The sequence below is a fragment of the Hipposideros armiger genome, unplaced genomic scaffold, assembly GCF_001890085.2.
Source record: "Hipposideros armiger isolate ML-2016 unplaced genomic scaffold, ASM189008v1 scaffold_118, whole genome shotgun sequence".
In the NCBI taxonomy this organism is placed as follows: domain Eukaryota; kingdom Metazoa; phylum Chordata; class Mammalia; order Chiroptera; family Hipposideridae; genus Hipposideros; species Hipposideros armiger.
The window spans coordinates 262,556-275,323 of record NW_017731468.1 but is presented as its reverse complement, the minus strand read 5'-3'; the positions used below and the strand labels follow the sequence as shown (position 1 = coordinate 275,323).

Sequence of the window (12,768 nt, the reverse complement as noted above, 5' to 3'; positions counted from 1 at the left end):
TAACATGGAGCACCTGGCCTCCATTACTCTCCTTCATCAGCCAGAGTTGTTGGCCTCTCCAAAGCACATGTCTCAGGGATTGAAGGACAGCCTTTGTCATCCCACCTTTCGTACAGTGGGAATCTGACCACTGACTCCAAGGCCACCTTTATAATTTTCGCCAGGATCCTGGGAACCCTGTTCATGCTAAGCCGGTGTTGGTGGCTTACAGTGTTGTCTAGAACTTCTGACGTGGACACATGGACTCCGAGGCACATTGTCTCCCATCAAAAGAAAATGACGTGTTCTCTGAGTTGTGCATCTAGACTTGGGAATGGGAATGGGCCCAGAATTATTCCCATTCCCAGCATCCTTTGTGATCTATAGTACATTTTTTAGCAGGGGCTTCTCTGGCGTTAGGAAAACTACATGGAGCTCAGGCAAGGCAAGTCTTCGACAACCTGTGAAGGAGGTGAAGTCTGTCCCCAGTACGCCCATCTGCCCATTCAGGCCCAGATTATTGATTCATTCAATGAATATTCCTTGAGTGACTATTATGTGCCAGGCAGTGAAATGTCCGACATGGAACCTATGCCCTTGGAGCTCCCAGTCAACCAGAGATACAGGTGATAAACCATTGTATGATACAGTGCATTCCGTGTAATGAGGAGGAAAGGACAAGGAGTTATGGGGATGCATAGCAGGGGCATCCAACCCAGACTGAGATGCGGAGGGTAGACGTCCTGGAGGAAATGATGGCTGAACTGAAATTTGAAGGGTTCTAGGAGATAGGCAGCCAAAAAAAGGGGCAGAGTACGTGTAAAGGCCAGAAAGCAAAGAAGAGTAGGGAATGATGAAGGGTATGAAAGAGGATGGGTGTTACAGGATGATAGTGTTGCAAAGGCTGTATGTAAAAAACTGATGAGAGGTAAAGTTGGGGAGGCAGGCAGGGGCCAGACCATGAGAGGTATTCTGAGGCATGTTAAGGCGTTGGACTGTATTCCCTACCTCCAAGTACTTGTCCTGTGTCCCATTCCTCCTGATTCTCAGTTACTGTGTCTGCTGGTAAAGCCTAATGCTCATGGGGAAGTTGGGGAGGGGGTCCATTTTCAGGGGGACCTCAGAGGAGCAATAAAATATTTTGTCTAAGAGAATAAATCTATAATGGTGTAATGACAGTCAATGGGATGGACGTTTTGGAAGGGAGGCACCCTGCCTAAATTCTCTTCAAGCAGTCACTTGTAAGGAGCTGCCTACTTCTGACACTCAGGAAACACGTTCTTTTGTTTTTGTTTATCATAAGACTCATGTAGATCAGTTTTTACCCCGTAAGGATATGCAAGCCATAATCTTGTGCACTGTGATGACTTGGAAGCCAGTGAGCATACAGGAGTTTAAATAGACTTAAGTGAGGTGATGTGTGTGAAAGGACTTAGCACAGCAGACAGCACATAATAGACATTAAATAAATACTTGCTGAGCTTGCTGATATCATTTATTTTATTTTATGTTTTTTAACAGATCAGGCATTTAGTTCTAAATAATAAATTTAGAACACCAGTTGGTGAGGCTAAACCCCATTTGAGAGGACAAACACAGAGTGGATGTGGCCCTGGAGCTGAGGAAGGGCTTTGAGTTTTGGCAGAATTCGCAAGTCCACGGCCTTCTAATCAATTTTGCCCTGCTCTGTAAGGTCGTATTTCTCTTTCTCTGTGTCGAAGATCTCCCCCTCCTTGTGTCTGGGCTTACGCAGCTTCTTCTTGAAGTAAGCATCAGTGAGATGTCTGGGGATTTTCACACCACACTGATATCAATTTTGATGGAGGCGGCCATGACAAATTTCTGGTGTGTTCTACGGAGAGGAGCTCGATTGAGGAACAGAGGTCCAGCCACAAGTAGCAAGCTACTGCTCAGCTGCTTCAGGAAAGCCACCCTCTTGCCTCTATGACACCCAGTGAGGATGTTCAGAATGGTCCCGGGAGTGATGCTGGCCCCAAGTTTTCTCACAGGCTGACTGAAGGGTTTCTTGCCGTGGCTCAACAGCTTTCGGGGCATATCTTCAGTAAGAGAGCATCTAGGCATTTTGCAAAGTTTCATTCTTCAGGCGCCACCAATCTCGTCTCTACCAACTGGTTTTGTGACAGTGACAAGAACCTTCTCCTTTTTCTTTTCAATCCTGGATGTGGCTGCTGAATACTTCCTCTTGTACATGGATGGCCTTTCAGGAACACATAGCTGATCAGAAATATCTGCCGATCCCTCTGACCAGGACAGGGTTTCGGCTGCAGTGGGGCTTCCCCTTCTTAGGTGTTTTGGCCTTGAGGTTATCCTTCTTAACCTTGCCACCAGCATCAGCCTGCTCGGCTTCAGACTTTTTCTCCTTAGTGTCCGGCTTCTCAGCTTTTTCACCCGCCATCTTGCAATACGGGAAAGAGGTTGCTGACGCTATTTAAACTAACCATCCCCAGATGCTCATCCTTCCTGAGAGTGTCAGGCTCTGTGTATGGTGAGTGGTGCAAAGAAGTATCAGACCAAGGAGCACGTGGTCCACGTCAGGAGTTCAGACATCTCCACCGTCCATGCTCATGCCACACAGTATAGATTCATATGGCGGCACCTGGTGGTATTGAGGCCTGACAAGTGGATGGTTGAGACAAGTAGAGCTTTAGGAGCTCTCTTCTGGAGTTTCCTGGAGGAGATAGGACTAAAGGAGGGCCAGAAGGAGAGTATTCACTTAGTGGAATAGATGGGAGTCAAGGTTAGGAAGGGGGGCCATGTTTTGAGGGTGGGAGTGGGACCAGTGTCAGCAAAGGTGTGGGCAGAATATGCAATCCCAGCCAACTACGGCTTGGTCTTGCAGTCAGCTGGGCCAGGGTTTGAGCTCTACTATCACGTCTCACAAGCTGGACAAACCTGGATACATGACTTACTTTCTCTGAGTCTCAGTTTTCCTCATGAAACTAAGATTCATAAGAACCCAACTAGCATGAGGAACAACATTATGTAGATCCTGCGCCACAGGAGTTAAGAGCGAGGATTTAGGGGTCAGGTAGAACTGGTTTCAGGTTACATTTAGCAAGTTATCCTCCATGTGGATTTGGGTAAATTACTTAACCTCTCTAAGGCTCACTTTCTTATAGGTAATAGGGATTGTTGTAGCGGTTACGGGGCATACATCTGTCACGACGAACAAACGAAATAATGCAGGTAATAGGCACAATGCTTGGTACTTCTAGCACGATTGGGTACTGATTACTAGGTAAGAAGGTGGGAGGATACTTGTGGAGGAGGAGGGGAGCGTGAAATCAGTCGCTGCCTGGAGGGCCCGAGGCTAGAGACTTCCTCCCATCCCTGTCACCCCATGGCCAGGGCGTGCCTTAAGCAAAGCACATGATCTACCTGGAACTGAGGCAACATAGGAGCTTCTGCCAAGTGCCCTTAGAGCTGTCAGAAGCAGACGTTACCATCACCCTAAGAACAACAGGCCCCCAGATTGACATCAGAGTGCTACCATCTGTGTTTCAAAGGACAGGAAGAAAATGGTCTGATGAATCAGCTGGAAAGGGGCTGGATGTGAATGGACATACACAGGTGTGGTGGGCAGTGTTGAGCAAAAGGAGCAGAGAGAGGAGGTCACATCAAGTTTCATTAAGCTTCATTGACCTGGGAGTTGGTGAGACGTTAATATTGGTTTCTGGTGGAAAGTTTTATTGTGGATCAAAATCCAAAGTGCAAATGGGTCGTTTGATGTTTTCCATTACAAGACAGCTCATTGATGTGTCGGCTTAGCTGTAATTTTGTTTCGCCTCCTGAGGCAAAGATTATAACAAGTAAATTTGAAAGCAGAAACATGTTCTTTTCGTCCCTGTGGTGGGGAAGAAGGTTGCATCGGGTCTGGCTAGGTTAGAGGGAGTCAGGAAATGGAACACTTGGCAACCAGAGCCCAGACCCCTGCCTCTGCCTCCCCCTGGTCCTTGCTGCTCTGAAGTATCCCCATTCTAGCTGCCTTTACTATACTAGCTGCAGTTTCTACATCCTACCTGAAAAGGATCTCTTTCATGAACATATGTTTGTTTGTTTGTTACCCTAAATTGTTGAGTGCCTTCTAATAGGCTAGTGTTGCATCAAGTTTTCACACTCTGCAGGGGGTTGGGGGTAGGCAGACTCATACAGGTAACATTTACTGCAAGTGATAATTGCTTTAGTGGTGGAATGAGCATATAGTGCAATAGCTTCTTAGAGGAGTGGTGGTAATGAACATTCCAGAGTGCAGTGCCAACACCCACTGCCTGTCTCTGCCCTGAGTCCATCACCAGAGGGCAGGGCAATGGTCAGTCGACACAGAACCCCCACCCCCACTCCAGAGGGACCTGGGGGTACTGGTACTCCCACTCTTAGTGGCAAAGCCTGGATTGAGTATTTCCATCAATTGGTTTATCCACAAATCTGGGTTGCATGCCTGCTGCGTGTATATCTGTGTGCTAGATGGTTCCATGTAGGGACCATGGGGTAAAGAAGACATGTGGGCTGCCCTTAAGGAGTTTATAGTCTAACTGGAGAGGCTAAAAGCTGAGGTAGCAAACAGATGTGGCGGGAAGGATTTTTTTTCTAATTCCCTTTTCTTTTTTGAGTTGCGTGCCTACCATGGTGGGATGACATAGGGAGACAGACTTTCCAGCTTGACTGGGTATAGATGTATGGGCTGTGTCTATGTGGGGAGTCATCCACATAGACAGTGGGTGACCCTACAGGAGGTGGTGGAGATTACCATCAATAGATTTGCCTATTCTTCTTCTTGACTCCTCCACAGTCCCCAAGACAGTAAGGGGGCCGCTAAGGCTTTCTCTTCTAGCACAGGGCAGATTTTATTTTATTTTAAATTCATGTCCAGCATAACATATATGAGAGTAAATAAATGCATATTCACTCAACTTAAAAGTTACCAGGTATAGTTTTCTTCATATATCTTGTATCTGGGGCTTATTGAGTTTCTTGGGTCTGTGAGTTTATAGCTATCATCAAATTGGAAAATTTTTCAGCCATTATTCCTTCAAATAGGTTTTCTTTGTGCTCCCCCTTTCAGGGACTGCAATCGTACACACATGAGGCTGCTCAAAGTTGTCCCACAGGTGCTCACAGGTGCTCTTTTTATTTATTTATTTTTATTGTGTTTTTCTCTATATATTTCTGTTTGGATAGTTTTGGTTTGTTTTTATTGGTGTTTTTTTTGTTTTGTTTTGTTTCGTCTTTTTGCTATATGTTCAAGTTCACTAATATTAATATTTTCTTCTGTAATGTCAGATAATCTGCTGTTAAGCCCATCCAGTATATTTTTCATATCAGATAGTATAGTTTTTCTTGTCTAGAAGTTTGATTTGGGTCTTTTTTATTCTATTTCTTCACTTAAATTTTTGAATATGTGGAATATAGTTATAATAAGTGTTTCCCATCCTTCTCTGCTAATTCTAACATTTGTATCAGTCTGGGTCAGTTTTGATTGATTGATTTTTCTCCTCTTTATTGGCTATGTTTTTCTTTGTATGCCTAGAAATCTTTGATTGGATTCTAGACATTGTGAATTTTACCTTGTTGGGTGCTGGATTATTTTTATATTCCTACATCTGGTGATGTCAAACCATCATCTCAGGCTTTTCTCATTGTCTAGAAGCTTATGTTAATCTTCTTTTTGGTAATTTTGCTGGGAAATTACCTTGGGAACCACATTAGTTTGTCCACTTGTGCATCTGTATAAGATCAGCAGTACCTTATTGCTTTAACAACTTGTAAGGGAGGAAAAAACATTTTCCGTCTACTCTTCTAGGTTCTTGGCTGGAGCTCTGAAACAAAAGATGTATTAACAAAATAAAATCATATACATTAATTTAATATAAGTTTTATTTGACATGAAAGCCTTCCTAAGGAAATAAAAACCCAAAGAAATGGTTAAACCTGAGCATTTTTATGCTAGGTTTGATGAGAAGTGGAAAGTTGTGGAAAAATGTCATAGGAGACAAAGGGTATGTGTTAAGGGTAGTAAACTGGTGGAAACTTAGCAAAGCCCATGCATTTGGAGCCTCCTGGTGTCCCTCTGTCTTCAGTATAAGGATGCCCCTTTCCTCTAGGTTTGAGGGAGAGTGCCTCACATGAGGATCTTATGATCTGCTTCAGGGTAGAAGGGCAGGGAAGATCAGAAACTCTTTCTTCTTTTGCCATTTTCTCAAATTCCTTAAGCTTAAAATATTTAGTATACCAAGGTGCCATATTTAGGGTAGTGTGTCCTGAACCCTGTCAAATTCATTTCACCAGACTCAGTGAAAATTCAGATTTTCATGGATTCCTTGTTGATTGGAGAGTGTGTGCTGATGTCCATCTGTAGAGACAGAGAATCAGGATTGTTTTCTGCCCTCACAGTTAAAACATGCTCCCAGCTTAGGAAGTGCAAGAAACCATGGTAGCTTCAAGTTGTCCCTAAAGTTTCTGGGCCAACACTGTACTTCCCCTGGTGGTGGGCTGTGGAGCTTTCTTCCTTTTGGGCAGCAAGACATGTCAAACAAGGGCAGAGGAGAGATAGATCATTCCTGACTTCCTCCTCATGCAGCAACTTCTGCCAGGCCCAAGAGAGAAAAACATCACAACATTTATTTGCAAAAAGGGAGAGAAAGAGGAAGAGAAAGTCCATTTACAGGGGAAAAGGCCACAGTTATCACTGATCAACAAAAGTTCTGCCTGGGTTAAGAGTGCAAAACTAGTTCCTTTGGATTGACCATTGACTGAAATCACTATAGTACACACACACACACACACACACACACACACACACACACACGCACAACATATAGAAGTATTGTCCATGTCATAAGAAGAATGAGTTGTACTTCTTAAAAAGGGGCTTCATTTCTAAGGCATTTTTTTACATATATCATTTTGTTTCATCCTCAATATGAAATAACCAAGGCTTGGAGAATAGTTTGTTCAATATGACACAGGTAGTAAGTGGTGGAGCCCGCTGACTCCAAGTCCCATGCTGTTTTCAGCACATCAAAGCTGCCTCACATGCCTCCAGCGAGGCAAAACTACTGGAGGGTTGCATACTTTCATTAAAGAAAAAGTATTTTCATTAAAGAAAATAGTGATTAAAATTATGTGTGACCCTCACCTGGATGACAGCATTGAAACAGGAAGGATACAATACATTGAAATAGATGGACATTACTGGGAACTTTCTTCTGTTTTGACTATCACTAGAATCCAGAGCAGCACTATGCAATGGAACTGTCTTCCATGATGGAAATGTTCTCTACTTGTCTTATCCAATAGGGCAGCCACTAGACACATATTCCTACTGAGCACTTGAAATGTGGCTAGTCCTAACTAAGATGTGCTGTCAGTGGAAAATACATACAGGGTTTTTAAGACTTAGTACGAAAAGAAGGATGTGAAATATCTCAGTTATTTTGTATATTGATTAAATGTCAAAATTATAATATTTTGGATATATTAGGTTAAATAGGACATTATCCAAATTGATTTCACATGTTTTTTTGGTTTTTTTTACTTCTTTGAAAGTGACTACTAGAAAATTTTAAATTATATATGTGACTCAGTATATTTCCATTGAACAGCTCTGGTCTAGAGTTTAAGAGCGTGACATTTGCTATCAGGCAAACTTGAGTTCAACTCTCAGGGTTCACTTTTCTAACTAGATGACCTTGAGCAAATTACTGAACCCAGCCCATCCCTCGTTCTTTTTCGGTTGTAAAACAGAGATTAATGATTATACCTAGCACAGAGAGTTATCGTGAGGATTAAATGAATTGATAATATAAAGCCCCTACAGCAGGAAGTATCTGGCATCTGTTAACTGCTCAATAAGAATTAGCAGTTACTTATTTCTAAATTTTTTAATTTAGATGTAAATTTCTTCTACAGGTTAAAAAGCAAATTGAAACAATTAAATTAAAAAACAAAAGCAAATTATTTTTAACCATGGCCAGAAGATGAGTATTTATGCTGTTTTAAAGCTGTACAGTAATGTTTGCTTTGTCTTGTAGTACATGTGTGGGTGGGTGTGTGTGTATACAAACCACAGACACAATGGAGTTTGAGACCATTACAAGTGGCCGTTTATTAGGCAATCTCATTCTTGCCTTCTGACCCTTGTCTTCCCATTTCCATAGAGGGGAGGAGATAATTGCATCATGGTTCTCCCTGGCACGCACAACACACCAAGTGTTCACCTATATTTAGCCAGCATGAAGTCACTGAAACTCTATGCCCACTAGATGCAATTAGTGCTTTGTTATTTGTTGCTCCCACAGCTTATCCTCTGACTGTTCTGAATAGTTTGCGTCCTTAGATGAATTTAAAAGGACTAAAAACCTTTTGTTCCTGGAAAAATTGCTTGGGGAGTAGGAACTGAAATCCCCAAGTCAATGAGTCCCCTGGAAGGGACCCTGAGGTAAATACTTGATGCCTCTTCTGAGTCAGGAAGACCTCAATTATCTTTCTCTTTGATGGTTGGAGGAGGACCAGGGGAGCAGGCTGGGGAGGGAGGGATTGTGTATATTCTACTCAACTGGTAAAAAAGCAGCACTTCTGGGCAGTGGCTGCCAATAATGGTCCCAACTTCTGTTCTCTTCCAGCAATAAGAAATGACACATGGGATGCAGAAACGCAGAGCAGCACGGCAGGGTTGATGCTACAAGTGAACAAGGGGTTGGGGGCTGCCCACCGGTGTGTTTCAGAGGCTCAGCCTGTTGGCTACTGCCTCCGTTTTACTCTTGGGACCTCCTTCCTCTAGTTTAAGGCTCTGAAGTGTGTGTGTGTGTGTGTGTGTGTGTGTGTGTGTGTGTGTAGGCATTGGGAACATTAGCTTAGGGTCCCCATTCTCAAATTTTTGTTTCTCAAACTTTTTCCTCACTTTGGATGACAAAGACTTACTCTTATTAAGAACCTAGTTTTTTGTTTTTGTGTTTGTTTTTTAATATTTTATTGGGGAATTGGGCGAGGAGAACAGCATTGGGGAATCGGGGAAGGGGAATAGACAAGTTGCTGTCCTTTTGTTCTTCAGTCTAGTTGTGGAGGACGTCACTTCACTGGCCCAATTATCATTGCGCTCTTCTTGGCTGAGGCAATCAGTCTCTGGCAATTGGACGGCCGCTCACGGGGGCTCTTAGCAGCTCACACCAGCTGCCGGCCAGCCCCACTGCAGCCTACGCTGTCGCCAGCAACTCACAGCAGCCCAGATCCAGGTTGAGCTGTTGTTCACCATCTTAGCTGTAAAGGGCGCAGCGTCACTGGCCCATGTGGGATCCAAACCACAGACCTGCTGCTCAGAGCCAGTGCTCCCAAGCCAACGCCTAACCTATGTGCCACTCAGTTGGCCCTAGAGAACCCAGTTTTTTTTTATTTAACAAACAAAATAACTTCAGGGGCGTGGGCAAAGAAATAAGGCAAACACAAATGAAAATACTTCTGAAGTAGATAAGGTATTCACAAAAGTATTTTACATGGTAGGATAAGATATTCCTGAGGCCAGGGATTCTAATCAAAATTTAAAGGCCAGTTACCACTTCTTTCTACCCTCAACCATTACCATTCGCTTGCTCTCTATGTCTCATTTCATCACTTCGGACTTAGTCCTGCTCCTAGAAATAGATATTTTTATGATGAATAATATAAAAATAACTTTTAAAACAATATTAAACTCTATTTAGAAAAACATTTTTGAAGCTATTGTTTTTATACAACAGCTTATATTTAAAGTGAATAAATATTTTACAAAAGCATAAACAAACCCTATTTTTAATGTTTTAAATATTCACATATTCACTCACCAACAAATGTTTATTGAGTACCCATTTGTAAATAATACTAGTGTACATTCATTGGTGTCATCACTTTATCTGTCTTTCATTAAGTAATCATAATCTTTTTGGTTTTACTAACAAATATGTTTCCAGCATTATTCTTCCACACTTGCAATATAGATTTGGTGAAGTTATTAAAATTTATCTTTGGAGGGCTGGGTGAGTGGTGCGTTGGTTACTAGTTGATTTGGGACGTCAGCTCTGAGCAGCAGGGCCCGGGTTCGATCCCACATGAGGGCCAGTGATGCTATGCCCTCTACAGCTAAGAGGGTGAACAACAGCTCGACCTGTTGCTTGGCTGCTGTGAGTCGCTGGCGAGTCACCAGCGATGGCGTAGGCTGCAGTGGGGCTGGCCAGCAGCTGGCATGAGCTGCTGTAAGCTGCCGTGAGCAGTCGCCCAATGGACGGTGAGTGACTGCCTCACCTGGGAAGAGTGCAATGATAATACCAACATGGGCCAGGGAAGCAACATCCTCCACAACTAGGCTGAAGAACAAAGGGGCAGCAACTTGTCTGTTCCCTTCCCCAATTCCCCAGCGCTGTTCCGCTCCTCCAATTCCCCCAATAAAATCTTAAAAAAAAAATTATCCTTGGATAATATTATAAAGAAAATGAAAGCAACCATATAAGCTCAACTCATTTGCATGGCAACTTGTAGTGACCTCGGCTATTAATGGTACATCATTATATCCGTATGGGCTTTGACAAAGAGGTCACAGACAATTACAAGTACAACTTTTTCTCTCTCACAAAAGGAGTATATAAATAAGATCAGGTGAATTTATTTCAGGGGAAATATTGAGTCAGCTCAGAGTTATTAAAAAGTAAACTATTTCAAACTTTAGTACTCTATTATTAGTAACAAATTAATTTCCACATACTTCACACTCTAATGAGAAAAGCTGTGTTGGACAGTAACCAGTCATCAACACCTCAGTGTGAGCAAAGATCTAAGAGTAGATTCTAAGAGATGAAGTGAGGTAGAGAGAAGAAGAGAACAGTGGGTACTTGGAGTGGGGAGGGGGCACCCTGGGGAGAAAATATCTCTAACTTTCTAATTTTGCACAGGAACCCTAGTCTCTGAAATAACCTCCCTAGGTCCTTGTCCTGTTTTCCCCAAATCATAGAAACTGAATTCTTTACAGTTGCAGTTCATATTTTACTTATACTAATTGCTATGATTAGCATGACTAATTACAATGATAGATAAAGGAAGTCTGTTCCTTCTGAGAGCTTTTATATGTTGGCAGTCATTATAATGATCATTTATGGTAAATTTTTAAATGCATTAAAGTGGTGATAATGTGGGTGAAAGTAAATATTGTTGCTATGGTTTTAAAATATAAATAAAAATAATAATTCCATTAGTACAAGTTAAAATATGCCGCAGTAGAATTGACAATATTTTTTACTATTATAAATATATAACACAATGGTTTTTTAAAATTTTCATAAAGATGACATATTTCAAATCAGTGTAAAATGGAGATTAATCAATAAATGGGGCACCTATTTGAAAAAGAAAATAAAGGTGAGTCTGTCTCACTCCTTATATAAAGTACATTTTAAAAGATCTAAAATCTTAAAATAAAATATATGAATCCATTAAATTTCCAGAAGATAAACTGAGTGCGTATTTTTATAATTTTGGAGTCAGGAAGCTCTTTTTTTTAATTTCTTTTTTTTAATTAAAGTTTATTGGGGTGACAATTGTTAGCAAAGTTACATAGATTTCAGGTGTACAATTCTATAATACATCATCTATATATCACATTGTGTGCTCACCACCCAGGGTCAGTTCTCTTTCCATCACCATATATTTGACCTCTTTACCCTCATCTACAGCCCCCCCTTTCCCCTTACCTTCTGGTAACCACTAAACTATTGTCTGTGTCTGAGTTTTGTTTCTTCATTTGTTTTTCTTGTTCTTTTGTTGTTTTCAGTTTTATATGCCACATGGGAGTGAAATCATGTGGTTCTCTACTTTTTCTGTCTGACTTATTTTGCCAGCATTATAATCTCAAGATCCATCCATGTTGTTGCAAATGGCACTATTTCATCTTTTCTTATAGCAGAATAGTATTCCATTGCGTATATATACCACATTTTCTTTACCCAATCATCTATTGAAGGACATTTTGGTTGTTTCCATGTCTTGGCCACCGTAAATAAAGCTGCAGTGAACATCGGAGCACATATATCTTTATGGATAAATGCTTTCAGATTTTGGGGTAGATACCCAAGAGAGGGATTGCTGGGTCACATGGTAATTCTATTTTTAATATTTTGAGAAATCTCCACACTGCTTTCCATAGCGACTGCACCAATCTGCATTCCTACCAACAGTGTATGAGGGTTCCTTTTTCACCCCAGCCTCAAGGAAGCTCTTTTTAAGGAGAAACCATGAAGAAAACATTGTCAGTTTGGGGCTTTTTGCTTTTTAAGTTAAATTATATCCACGATGTGGGTGGTCTCCTTATGCCCGTTGAAGTAATATTGGGAAAAAATATTTGCAATGTTAATGACAAAGTATAAGATAAAATATACATAAAACATTTATGTACAATGACCATAATAAGTTTTACACATAAAAACAATCCTATACAAGAAAAAAGGGCAGGGACTTGAATAAGGAGTTCAAAGAAGAAACACAAGTGTGCCCAAACTGTTGAGCACAGGAAGATGTTAGAGGGAGACACGTCCTCGATCACCAGCTCATCCCCCATTTTATACAAGGGAAAATGAGGCTCAGGGAGCTTTAGTGACACACCTCCTGTCATCCAACCCATTAGTGCAGAATTAATTCAAATTTACCTTGAAAATAGTCTATAGAGATCTTTATACATCAAATGTGAACAAAAGAAGTTAGAGTTGGCAGCCCTCCACATTTAGACCTGTATAAATAGGCCCTGGGCAAGCA

The 12,768-nt window shown here is 41.6% G+C and overlaps 1 pseudogene; it reads right to left on the bottom strand.

The window, feature by feature from the left end:
• Window positions 1-1,528: 1,528 nt before the first annotated feature.
• LOC109385539 (60S ribosomal protein L6 pseudogene) lies at window positions 1,529-2,395 on the bottom strand (annotated as a pseudogene).
• Between the last annotated feature and the right edge of the window lie 10,373 nt (window positions 2,396-12,768).